The following is a 13,492-nucleotide window of genomic DNA, read 5'->3' on the forward strand; positions in this document are numbered from 1 at the left end:
GCCTCTCCTATACTTTCCCTGGCCCTTCCCCATGAAGCCATGGCCCTTTTTTGAGTGCATTATGTCCCTTTGAAAAATGAGGGGGGCGCCAATGCTCTTTCTGGCACAGGGCACCAAAAAGTCTAGTTACGGCTCTGCTCTCTATGTAAGTATATGTTACCTTGTCCAGGTGCCACCCCACATTACCAGTACTCACAGTTTCCCACAGCAGTGCGGCACTCAGGCTTCATATAAGAACTCAGACACGATGAAAGTATCAACGTTTCAATTTATACAGCAATTTGCTCAATATATTGAAACGTTGATACTTTCACCATGTTTGAGTTCTTATTTGGAGCCTGAGTGCCGCACTGCTGTGGGAAACTATATATATATATATAATGGTCAAAAATAAGTAAAACATGTTAAGCAAAAAATGTGATAACATTAAAAAATGTTACTGATTTGTATCTCCTGACATCCTGAAATGGCCATTGAAGAACTGGTACTGCAATGGTTCATATACTACCACAATACTTTTAAGATACTGTGCACTTCTCCATTGAACTGCAAAATAATTCATTCAGATGTGATGATCATTCTCAATAAAGAAACCATTTAAAATTATATTCAGTGACAACAATGGTACTGTGATCTTTGCTTTACCTTATGTAAAGATATAGAAAAATTAATAAGGTATTCCTTTCTCCCATGGAGCTTATTATGTACTGTATAGTGTTCTGATTTTAAAATCAGAACACTTTAAGCCAAACCTTGATCCTCTCTTGAAATATCCATTATGATATGTACAGATACACCTACTTTTATCAAAACCATGGGCCTGATTCAGAGCCGGACGCTCTGACCAGAGCGCTCGCTCTGAATCAGTGCCCTCCTCCATGAAAATGGAGCGGCCTCCTGGCCGCTCGTATAGCTGTGGGTGACCACCCACAGCATATGCGAGCGGCCATGATGGTCGCGATGGTCTTGACCATCACGGCCATCGGACTTGCGACGGAGACCCTGCGGTAGGGTCTCCCTGCCACAAGCCCTGGAGTGATTTTGGCTCTATCAGAGCCAAAATCACTCCCACTGACATCACTAGTGATGTCAGTGGGGCCGGCTTTAGACGGTAGGCGTTCCCATGGGAGCGCCTCCGTCTGGCAGGCACGCCCCCGGCACGCCCACCAAAGGGGGCGTGCTGTCAATCAACATCGACAGCACGCCCCCTTTGGTGCGAGACCCGGAGCGATGGAAAGCCCGTCGCTCCCCGGGTCTCGTGCATGCGCACGACGGAGCTCCCTCCGTCGTGCGCATGCGCAGTGGGGAACATCGACCCGCTTGCGAGCGTACTGCCGCTCACAAGCGGGTCTGAATGACCCCCTATGTCCCAACATTGCTAGGCAACTCCCCATTTTATTAGATGGTGCCGTCGAGGAGAGATACAGTATAGGGACTGGTTTTTGTATGTTTCAATCAAAATGAGTAGCCCTGGCTGATACGACTTTCATACAGAATAATTGGAGAAGCATACCATATAATATCAGGTTATGCTCAAACAAGTAAAGTCTTTTTATATAATGCAACAATTTAACATAAAAAACAATAACAATATTGAATATGTCAACATTAAACACAAAATTACATATAATGAGAAAATGTATTTGAACTTCCCAATCAAGTAAATAGAATTAGTAACACTATTACATTTTAAACAATGGTTCATATCCTATGTGCAGTACAATTCACTGCAAGCTTTTTTTGCCCTAGGAGGATTAGACCTGGTGTTAGGACACTGGTTTCCTAATATTGCTAATCTTGTACTTCTCATACCAATGTGATTAAGGGACTATTATTTTCATGTCCAGCTTTGTTCCAAGAGATTTTCCAAGTCTGGGTATCAGGGAGATGTAAAATATAAACTGGTTCTAGATAAAAGGCTAGAGAAACAAAGTACTCATGTCTCCTAGAGATGGATACAGAATCTGATCCCTGAAATGCTGCAATCCTGTTCCAGCTGAATCAAAATGCAAATACACAGAGGAAATGTCGGCATTGATAAATCCTGCTGGTAAAACTCATATCATAGAAGTTGTACTGTACCATCTGGTGCCATCGCAATGTATCATCGCTACACGCAGATATTCTGGCAACACTCATTCATCATAACAGAGACGCCAAAGTCTGCAAGGCCAGAGAGGGAAAAGCAACCACTCTTTGGCTTCGTCGAGCCAAGTATCAACATTCATGTGGCTTCTGTGTTCCTACTTATAATGCTCTGCAGGTTGTCACGTTTACCAGCTCTCCAGCACTCCCGTGGATTTTGTCTGGTGCTTGGTAAAGTGTCAGGCAATTATCCTTTGCATGCAGATGATGCAGACCATAGCCAGTGTAGCTGAATTGACACAAGACGCGTCACACATAGGATGTTCCACAGATTGTCATGAATATGATAAAAGCTATCAACTTTATGGTTTTAAATAACTTTGCAAAAACAGGCTGGAATAGAGAAGCAGGCCATTCCATGCAGATACTTCAGCGCTGAGCAAGACTGATGGGGGTAAATTTACTACAGTGAGAGTTTTTAGAAGTGAGTTTTAGAAGAGATGTTGCCCATAGCAACCAATCATATTCTAGCTATTATCTTCTAGAAGGTGCTAGTTAAATGTTAAGTAGAATCTGATTGGTTGCTATGGACAACATCTCTTCTAAAACTCACTTCTAAAAATTCTCACTTTAGTAAATTTACCCCATAATGTCATGTCATTTTAAAGAAAACTACGGGTAAATAATATAGCCTGAGTAAAAATCTAATTACAATATACAATTATTATCACACAATTTTTGAATGGCCGGGTAGTATATATCTTTGCATACAGGTGCATATACCTATTTTCTCCATGCACACAATTTGGAAGCAAGATTAAGTTTTAACTCGACATCAGACCTCTAGTAAACATACAGATAAGGAACATTTATCTGAAACAAATGGGCAATGTGGCACATATGATATAATATAATATGGAGCCATTGTAGGGGAAGGAGTTTGAAACCTTAGAGATAAAGTGGAGAGAGATAAAGTACCAACCAATCAGCTCCTAACTGTTATTTTACAAGCTGTGGGCCTGATTTAGAGATTTACGCTAATACAATCGCAACTGCCATCTCTCACGAACCGCAATAGCGACAATATGCTAATGTCTCTAAAGCTTACCCAAGCATAGGGATGCCCACTGCTGCCTTCTTATATCCATCGGACGATGTGCAACAGCATAAGCATCAGGAACATAAGTGCAGAACGGGGAGCCACGCAGCTTCTGAGTCAAGTCTGACCTGTCTCAAACATGGCGTCTCTCCTAAAACGCTGAGAGCTCTTATTCTGCAAAGGAGATCGCAATGGCTAGGCACACCCATGAAATGGCATTTGAACAGCCAGACACGCATGCATTTCCTTAATCACCCCCCCACGTCACTACCCCCAAATGCTGACTGCCCGTCACTCACTTTGCGAATTAATCCTCTGGGCGAGCGTAATCGCAAAACCAATTGCTGCGCTTGCACAATACGGCTTTTACGCATGCGCAATGGCTAAAAATCGCTCAATCTGCGTATATCAGCTTTGCATAAATCTCTGAATCAGGCCCTGTGTTTGAAAAATTTGACAGAAGCTGATTGGTTGGAATCTCTCGAAGGCTTAGAGCATCTACCCTATAGTGTGTTGTGTAAATCGTTAAAACGTTTACAGTGAATAAGCTTTTAGGCCCTTATTCAATTTGATTTGCACCCGCGATACTTTTTCGCCTCCCGAACTTTTCGCTTATATCGCCTGTTTTGCAGGCGGAAAAGTATCGTGCACATCCCCGCGTATCACCGTATTCAATTTGAAAGGACGCGAAAATGGGACCCGGTGAAACTGAAACAGGCGGAAAGTCCTGTCAGATTTGAGGAAATCAGTCTGACACCCCCAAAAGATGCACTGACATGGGGTTCACTTTGGATACCCCCAAATTGGCCTGCTGAAGGTATTTGGTGTATTTAAATGGTCTCAATAGGTGCTGTTTTGCGTCTTTGAATAAAGGGTGAAGAATAGCAGTTAGAAGTTTTTTTGTGTGAAAATAACTAGTCCCAGCAAACTTGGGGTACATGAAAATGGGGGGCAGCATATTTTAAAGTTGCTAAAGTAAAGTTTAAAAAATCGTGTAAAATCCACCTGGCGCAAACACCAGCAAAGTAAAAAACACCTGGCCCATACTTGGGGACCTGCCTGGATTCTATTTCATTAGTTTTTAAGTGTGTCCCCCAACTTTAATTTTTTTCACCCCCAAAATTAAAGTACTTTTTTGGGGTCTTGTAAAGTCTTTTTTTTAAAAAAATTTACACAGTTTACCTTTGTGGGACTGTCTTAAGCCTGCACGGGGGTTCCCGCAACGTTGCACCCCAAAACCCCAATTCTGCACTTTTGTTCCACCTGCAATTCATAGGCAAAACTTTTTCACCTATTACATTGGATAGAGGCAGAAAGTCTTTGAAATTGAATACGGCGATACTTTTCCGCCTGGTGAAATGACATCATATGCAAAACTATTTCACCGATCTCGGCTTTTCGCTCCAAATTTAATACGGGCCTTAGCGTGGGTTGTTCTATGGCCTGAAGACAATATGACTCTAATCTAATGTGATCATTCAGACCCAATTAAAACTGGATACAGATTAAATGAAATTGGGCTCCAGAAAGTTACGCAGGAGCTCGACAAGTACAAGTGTCCTGGATGTTTACAGTATTTTCTCATTATCACTCAGAATATTCCATACATACCCTGGAGGTAACTAACTTCATGAACACATGCAAAAAAAGTGAATATAGAAAAACCTAAACAGCTGTAACAGACAGCAGATGTAACATGTTTATTTATATGATGTTTATTGAAATGCTTGTTTAATGTGTAGTTATATGCATTGGATTGGTCAATTTTAGTACTGGCTAATCAGATACACAGTGTAAATGGTTTATGTAAGTAAATGTTGCTGGCCTTTCAAATAGTTCATGGGAAAAGGCGCTGGTCCTGGGTACTGTAGGGAGCGTGGCCTAATCACGGCGTATGACAATGCCCCCTGGGGAAAAAAAAGGTATAGCAAAAGTAATTATAGTGCCACACAGGGGGGGGTGAAGTGTGCCGCTCAGCCCAGGGTAGATTCAGGGGGAGGGAGGCATCAGTTCAATCACTCGCTCCACTCCCATCAGGTTCAGGCAAAGGAGACTGCTGCTGTGCTCAGCTGCAGCAGCCACCCTGTACACACAGCAGTGTGTGCTGGGAGCTGCTGACAGGGCTAAGATGGGGAGGGGAAAGCAGCGGACCCAGGCACCCACCTAGTCCTCCCAGCAGGGGCGTATCTATAGTAGGTGCAGGGTGTGTGGGGCACACTGGCCCCTGAGTCCAGGGGGGCCCACACCACACACTCTGCCCCCATACTTCCTAATACTTACCTCTCCAAAGTCCCACGTCGGCTGGAGAGGCGCTACACAGAACGCCGGGAAAATGGCCACAGCGGCCACCTTCCCGGTGTTCGGTGCATGCACAGTAGGGAAATCGCCTGCACATGCGCAGTAGATTCCGGGCAAAGACTACTTCCCGGAGTCTACTTAATCTGTCAGTACACCGCGGCCGCCAGAGAGAGAGGAGGGGGTCCCGGATGGTGAGTGAACATGGGCCCCCTCCTCTCTAAATACGCCCCCGCCTCCCAGCAAGCCCGGGCCTGGAAAATCAGTACCTGCTCCTCCCCCTCTTGGCACCCCTGGTCATAGCAGCTAACACAATGCAATAGTAGTACAGAGCAATCCAGCATTAAAGTAACCATTACCCCAGTCAGTCTGGGCTTAAAAAAATACTTTAAACACAATAGAAAGGAAGATCGAAGAGACATATGTGTCTGCCAAGGGGCACTATCATTAAACAGTGATTGATTTCCTTGATCTAGTTAATGGTGGATTTACCAGTGCTTACAGCCGTAGTCATTACACTAGCTGAATGAGCTTGAAGTCAGTTGGACCTGACACTGCTGATAATCCTCTAACATCTCATTACACAGAAATGAGTTCAATTTCAGTATCAAATTGCAGCACAAACTGGGAAACGGAGACTGCAATATGTTCTGTCAATGTAATGGCAAGATAAGAATTGGTCTCAGCACTGATGGGCCTACATGTACCCCTGGAGCCTTCAAAGGGGGATGCACAGTGCTACAGTATTTTCATTTTGCTTTAAAATTAAAAATGATAAATTAAACAAATAAGCAATGAAAATGTTTTTTTTATAGTCTTTCACCAACATTTACTATAGGCAACAGCATTAAGGATATTTACTAGAGAGAATCAACAGTGATAAGTAAGCCAGGAGTAGCAGTAGTAGTAATACTCAATATGTCAGCTGTACTAGTAGTGCTGAGATAACCACCTTCTTCATCGGGTAATTATATTGCCCAGGCGGTGCTCACTCTCTTATCATTTGATGTGCCATGAATATTGTACTGCAAGCTTGCAAGTGGCCACTGACAGTAGTAGCAGCAGCAGCACAGTTCGAGGCGTTAGCCCTACATTGCTACAAGTGACAACCAGCCAGCATGGCTTTAGATAAAAGACCCATCTATTATCCTCACTGTGACTTCCCAGCAAAGGGGCTGCATGACTCAAAGTGAAATTGGTTAAAAACATTCCTAAATCATTTAAGGGCCTGATTCAGACCCACTCGCGAGCGGCTGTCCGCTCGCAAGTGGGTCGATGTTCTGCACTGAGCATGCGCACGACGGAGGGAGCTCCGTCGTGCGCATGCGCCAGACGCGATGAGCGAAGGAAAGTCCTTCGCTCGTTGTGTCTGATCAAAGGGGGCATGCTGTCAATGTTGATTGACAGCACGCCCCCTTTGGTAGGCGTGCCGGGGGCGTGCCTCCCTGACAGGGGCGTTCCCACGGGAACGCCTCCCGTCAGAAGCCGGCCCACTGACATCACTTGTGATGTCAGTGGGAGTGATTTTGGCTCTGATAGAGCCAAAATCACTCCGGAGCTTGCGGTTGAAAACCTCAACCGCAGGCTCCGGCTCGCAGTTTCGATGGTTGCGATGGTCAAGACCATCGCGGCCATCAAACTGCACGCTCGTATAGCCTGTGGGTGGTGACCCACAGCTATACGAGCATCCAGGAGGACGCTCCATTTTCATGGAGGGCGGCCCTCATTCAGAGCGTGCGCTCTGCTCAGAGCGTACGGCTCTGAATGAGGGCCTAAGACAGAAGCGAGGATAAACCAAGCAGTATTTGTGGAAAATGACAGGAAAGTTTCATTTAATGAAATTGTCTTTAATGTGCCCATTTTCCACCTATCTTAGGCATACTTGTATGTTGTGGTGTAGTCTCCAGAGTGTGAAGAGCAATTGGGTACTGTACAATCTAGTCACCCAAGTGCAACAACGCAGGTGTGATCTGCAAATTGATATCACTGCAGGCAGGTACACAAATGTGGGCTAACTTCCACACAAAATCAGATGTACTAGTGCAGGGAGAGATAGACATTTGCAGTGCACAAGGGTGTAAAATTAATCCATTATAAGACCCTCATCATAAATAACTTGATAAGTCTTTATTTCATCAGATGAGGGGTGTAAATTGTGAACAAAAATCATGAGCAGGAAATAATGTCACAGAATTGAGATATGAATGACGGTTATACCTGTGTTCCATAGAATGCTACAACTATGATTTATACCTCTTTTACACCACAGCTAAAACCCAGGTTGCTGCTAGATGTCAAAGGGGCCAGGTTGGATTCCTGGGTCGAATGATCCGACAATCCAACCCGAGTAGTTTGCAGGATTTAACATGGGAGCGACCTGGGAATAACTAGGGTAGGCGCCCTGGTTTGAAGAGGGTCTGTCCTGGGTCTGACCCATTTTGAAACCTTGTTCCAAATACTGGGTCAGACCGGGGAATTTAGTGTAAAAGAGGTATTACTAAGGCAGACACACCTAAAAGCGGTTTTAAAATTTCTTCCATTATATGACAATGTAAGTACATGTTTAGTGCCAGGGGGAGATATTAGTCACATACATTGTATACCGTTTTTTTGTGCAACATAAAGCAATTTCTTTCTTCACAGCATATTTGTACTTTTTGTGTGAATGTAAAAAAATGAGATATTAATGAGTTTCCTTCATCCCTGAGAGTTTTATGAACCTCCTGCTCAGCAGAACTCGCTAAACAGGCACCTGTTACATGGCTATTTAAAATAGACTCAATCTGTTAGCATTTTGTCAGAGAATGTGCTCCAGCACACACAAAAAGAAAGAATGAAATAAATAAAATGCTATTTATTTCTCCAGCACACGATGCTGAAAAATGCCCTGGAGGAACATTACAGACACATTATGGTACATTATCTAGCGATAATCCACCTTGCAGACTTAGATCAATGAGCGGCTAGACCCTCTGGCAAGGAAAGGGTTCAGAGCTAGAACAGATCTCTTTGTATGTAAAGTGTTAGTAATTAACAAATAAACTGATTTATTAATATTTCATCTAATAGTGTTTTGTTTGAATGATGCTCTGTGGAGGATGCCAGGCCTTCTGGTGATTTAGCAAGCCAAAAAGTGCACAGCGGAATGACATAGCAATACAAACGTAGATTCTACTCCTCATACAGTATGTCTAGCCTTGTACTTCATCTGAATTACAAAACGACTTAGGCAATATGAAGCTGGCTTTTTCTGAAGGGGCAAATAAAATCACTAGTGGTCCATTCCTACCTAATTGTTGCTGTGTGTCCCCTGGTGATGCACTGTTGTATGTCTGCAATCAAACTATGCACTGACCCCTTCCCTGCTGTTCTAAAGCCAGCTCCAAAGCTAGCCAGTCTGGGCTAATTATCATGGTTTCAGGAAATCTGCCCCATAGCACCTCGGTATTAAACAAATTGTGAACCATGAAAAATTGTTTCACTAACACATAGGGGTATATTTACTAAAGGTCGCTTTTAATCAATTTTCAATTTTGATCAATTTAAAATCATTGAATATTGATCAACATCGATGTTGTGTTTCTGGGGCTAAATCACACATTTACTAATAGTTAAAAATAAAAACCCTCAAAATTGTCTGTTAGAAAATGTGTGATTTCGCCGCAGAAACACAACATTGATTTTGGTAAATTTTTATTGATTATCATCGATTTTAAATTGATTAAAAATAGATTAAAATCGGCCTAGAGTAAATATACCCCTAGACCACATCTCAATGTCCCACGTCTTTGGACCAGGGAAATTGAAGGGTGTGTTTATAGTTTAACTTCCATGTTTGATGTAGGAGTCACTACTGTATGTCAAGCCTAAATGTATCTCCGTATATGTGTGCAGCATATGATTACCATAAATGCATATTTATATATGTTAACCAAGCAGTCTTTTATGCACCCGCTTCTCCTTGATTTTTAACTTGGCCTAAGTTTATTACTTGACCATCACTACTGATGTTACCTGCCTGCCCCTAGCTTTTCTGGGCATGTTTACCTGCACTGGCTAAACTCCTGACTTCTTCACACTTGCACAGTCATAAGTTTTTTTTTGGGCCTAGTTCATTCTATTATCTACTTTGCCTGCATCTCCTGTGCTCTGCATGTCTATGCAAACACGTATTCTATTTCCCTGGTCCCATTCTGTTTACTACCACTTGGATGCCCTTCCTATTGCCTATATAGAGCCTGCAAGATAAACACATTGCAAGGGTGGCATAACAGACTTGCACCTGGCTTATGGACACACATAGACATGCTTTGTAAAGATATGTGTAAGACACAAATTACAAGCGTCGATAAGGAACATTGATGACTTTCTCCCCTGTCCTTGTGCTGAACTTAATGTGCTGAATGTGAATGCCTTGCACACACCTTTCCAAGCACAAATACTGTAGGAGCAAGTATAAGATACAGTATGCTCAACTAACAATAAGTTGTGTATGTGTAGTGTGCCAACTTTGCACAAATACTGTACACTTATGTCATACTGTTTTGACTGTGGTATATCAATGCTTATTTGTTATTGGTTTTCTATTATGATTGCTACTTTTAGACTTAGAAACAACATATTGTGTTGCTTTCTATATCTTCTTTATTATGACTGTTGAACATCTGTACTTATATACTGTGTATTCTGTGTATTCTGTTATCGTTATATCTTCTCTATTATGACTGTAGAACATCTGTACTTATATACTGTGTATTCTGTTATCACTGTTATTGTTATATCTTCTCTATTATAACTGTGGTACATCTGTACTTATATACTGTGTATTCTGTTATCACTGTTATTGTTATATCTTCTCTGTTATGACTGTGGTACAGTTATACTTAGATGTATTGTGTTATTACTGTGCTTCGTGCAACATCTGCACTTTCATGGTGTTTCATTCCTTGCTGTTGGATTTACTGTGCAATATGGCTTACTAGATTTATTTTATTGCTGTAATGGCAGCAGTATAATAACTTTTACAAGCACTAAAAGGTGTTTGGATATGTAAGCAATAGGATGCATAAGTATGTGTTAACCCTTTTGCTGTAAGGCAGGAATTGCAATAGGTAGTCAAACGCAGTGATAATCTTAATCATTCTCCAGCTTGTGCATACGTACAGATAAAATGTACAGTAAATAAATGGAGGAGATTACAAATACTCATTAAACTCATATGTCTGGGTGTTTCCACTCAGAGTTTAAACTCTGGGTGGAAAGTCTATGAGCATTATAGACAAGCAGGAGCATGTATGCAGGATAAACTGCTCTGCTGCTGCACATTTCTTCAGTATGGTCAATGCATAGAACATTGGGTACAATGCATAGAACATTTGCCCTTCTGCTCCACAGGAGGTTTCTGTCCTCCCTGAGCTCGCCTTAGGACTCTATCCTCTTGGAACAAAATATAAGGTTTGGTATTAGCTCAACATTCATATTGGCAATATAACGAATAATATATTCATTATGTCGAAATGTTCATAATGTCTACATTAAGCATGTCAACACTGCTGACATGGTGACATGGGCAGAATGTCAACACTGTGTTATTAAAGTAAGTCTATCCCTAACCCTAACCTTAGCCCTAATGCTAAACCTAACTCTAATGTGAATGTCAACATTTCGACAATGATGACATTTCATATGTTGAAATTCTGTCAATGTCAACATTTTACAGATGTTGATATGTATGATGTCGACATTTTAAATATTTTAACCATGTCGACATCATACCAACATCATTGTCAATGTTGACATACTGACTACATATGCAACATGTGTATGATATGAAACAACAAGATACCCCTAGCACCTAACCCTAACCCTCCCCCTAACCCCAATACGTACAGTCGGGCAGTAGCGTAAGTTCACCCCAGATGCCCGGAGGCAACTTATAATTTGGTGCCCCCCCCCCACATCAGCAATTCGCATGCAGACAGGCTATAGATAAACGAAGGCAGCAGTTGATGGTCTGACATGGACCTCTCCACTAGTGTATGGTGGCTTCTCAGGTGCCGGGAAGAGGTGCCATGTATTGGGCGGCCGTGACGGTACACTCCGGGTACATAGTTACAGCCCTAAGTGGGGTGAATATGTTGTGGACAATAGAGGAGGTGCCCCTTCAGAGCTGGAGCCTGGCGGCAGGTGCCTCCATTGTCTCCCATAGTTCTGCCCCTGTATTCGGGATGCCTGTAGTCTGGATGCCGGTGCCAAGATTTTGACTGGTTTTGTGATTCTGGCGCCGGTATCCTGAGCTCTGGCATCTGGACAGCCGGAATTACAGTATGACTACATCCCCATGAAAATACCAACATTTATTTACAAGCATAAATTAACAGGAGATATCCCAAGTAACATGGATAGCATATAGCATGTCCTCAGCCTGGGTCCTTTGCAGAGATGTCTCCTCTATCCTCCAGACAGTGAGGACACCAGTGTTAAATTAGGAAGGAATGAAAAGACACAGGAAAGTGTTAGATTAGTCAGAAGTAGCAGTTTAATCGTTAAATTACATTAGTTTACTTAATGTTCTGAACATGTTTACTGATGTTCTGAATCAGTTTAGTAATGCTGAGCCCCCATGTCCTGAACTTATCATTATTACTCAGCGAGAAGACTACAGAGCGTTGTTTCTACTTTTCCTCTTTATCCCAAATAAACAGACCTTTGTTTCTCCTCCCCATACCCTCTAGTGCAGGTCCCTGTAAGGCGACACAGTATTTATAAGAAATCCCTGCAGATATAAAAATCGATGGCAATAAATAAATAACACACTCAGATATGATTTATGGGCAACCTGAAAAAATCACTCTTGGAGAAAAAATGGAGCAGGCAGCAATTTCAAATTAACCTCTTCAGTGCCTGTAGAGACATTTTGATCGATGTGCAAAGTGGTTGTCTTGACCCCTAAAAAAAAAAAAAAAAAAAAGTAAGTTACTGAATCATTGTGTACCCAGAAAAAGGAATAAAATAATAAAATAATCTGATGGGCAATCAGTTATAATAGCACAAGTAACAAGCTCCCTATGCTGCCATCTGCCAGACAGTAGCTACTGTACTGCTACTGTATCTTGAACCCTAAATTCCTTCATGAATGGGTTTTGAAAGGCACCATCCTAAATGTGCCTTTTCCATTCCTATCACCTCATCTAAATAATCCTGTCCTACTTTATGCAATCTAATTTTACACTTAACACGAAACCTATATGACTTGTGCACCTAATACAAACTCTACTTGTTCATGTAACTCCTCCTATTAGCTTGGTAAAACTATTGCATGCTCGCATATCCCCCCATTCTGTCTGGCAAATCCCTTCAACCTGTAAAATCTGTTGCATTTGGGGCACAGTAGGCAAAAGAGCATTATGCATCTTTGTGGATAATCATTTTAGAGCGCGACGACTTTGTACTAGGGGCCTCATTCAGAGATGTATGGAAATCTGATGGTTTGTGCACATCTCCAATGGTGGGAGGACTGCGTGTGCAGAATTTGTACTGTGCATGTGCAGGCCCACATTTGTGAGTTCACAAGCAGTTTCTCAAAGCCACACCCTGCTAGACAGGCTGCGGCCATTTGGGGGTAGGGAGGGAGTGGGGCTGGCCTGCACTTCTGAAAACAATGGCCCCCTGTTTTCTGGGGTTACAGAGGCCAGTGTCTGCAATAGAAAACACTGATGTCTTGCCCTCGGCTACACATGCAAGCCATTCTGAGTAGCCTTTGGCTTTTTCAGATGGCTGATGCTCCAATCGACAGTCATGAATCATGATGGTGATCTGATGCTGCATCTTTGGACACAGCACATTCAATGCTGTCATTACCAAATTTTCACATCGCTGCTGCATCCAAGGACACAGCAGTGATGTGAATTGCATCCATCTTTGATGAAGGTCCTAGGTCTGCAGAGGTTTTTTAGGGTTCTTACAGGTAAAATGATTATTGCATCTGCAGAAATGTGGGATCATCAGCCCACC

At 42.4% G+C, this 13,492-nt stretch overlaps 1 protein-coding gene and 1 long non-coding RNA gene across 2 annotated transcripts in view; one reads left to right on the plus strand and one right to left on the minus strand.

The window, feature by feature from the left end:
- The window catches only part of UNC5D (unc-5 netrin receptor D), a 629,552-nt gene that overhangs the window by 17,578 nt on the left and 598,482 nt on the right, over nt 1-13,492 (plus strand). The window lies entirely within an intron of this gene.
- Nucleotides 12,098-13,492, minus strand: part of LOC148481735 (uncharacterized) — a 98,443-nt gene continuing 97,048 nt past the window's right edge. Inside the window, exon 4 of the long non-coding RNA XR_015871848.1 lies at nt 12,098-12,427. This is a non-coding gene — a long non-coding RNA (uncharacterized LOC148481735). The remainder of the gene's footprint in view (nt 12,428-13,492) is intronic.

This window comes from Taudactylus pleione, unplaced genomic scaffold (assembly GCF_031769625.1).
Source record: "Taudactylus pleione unplaced genomic scaffold, aTauple2 ptg000567l, whole genome shotgun sequence".
Classification (NCBI taxonomy): Eukaryota; Metazoa; Chordata; class Amphibia; order Anura; family Myobatrachidae; genus Taudactylus; species Taudactylus pleione.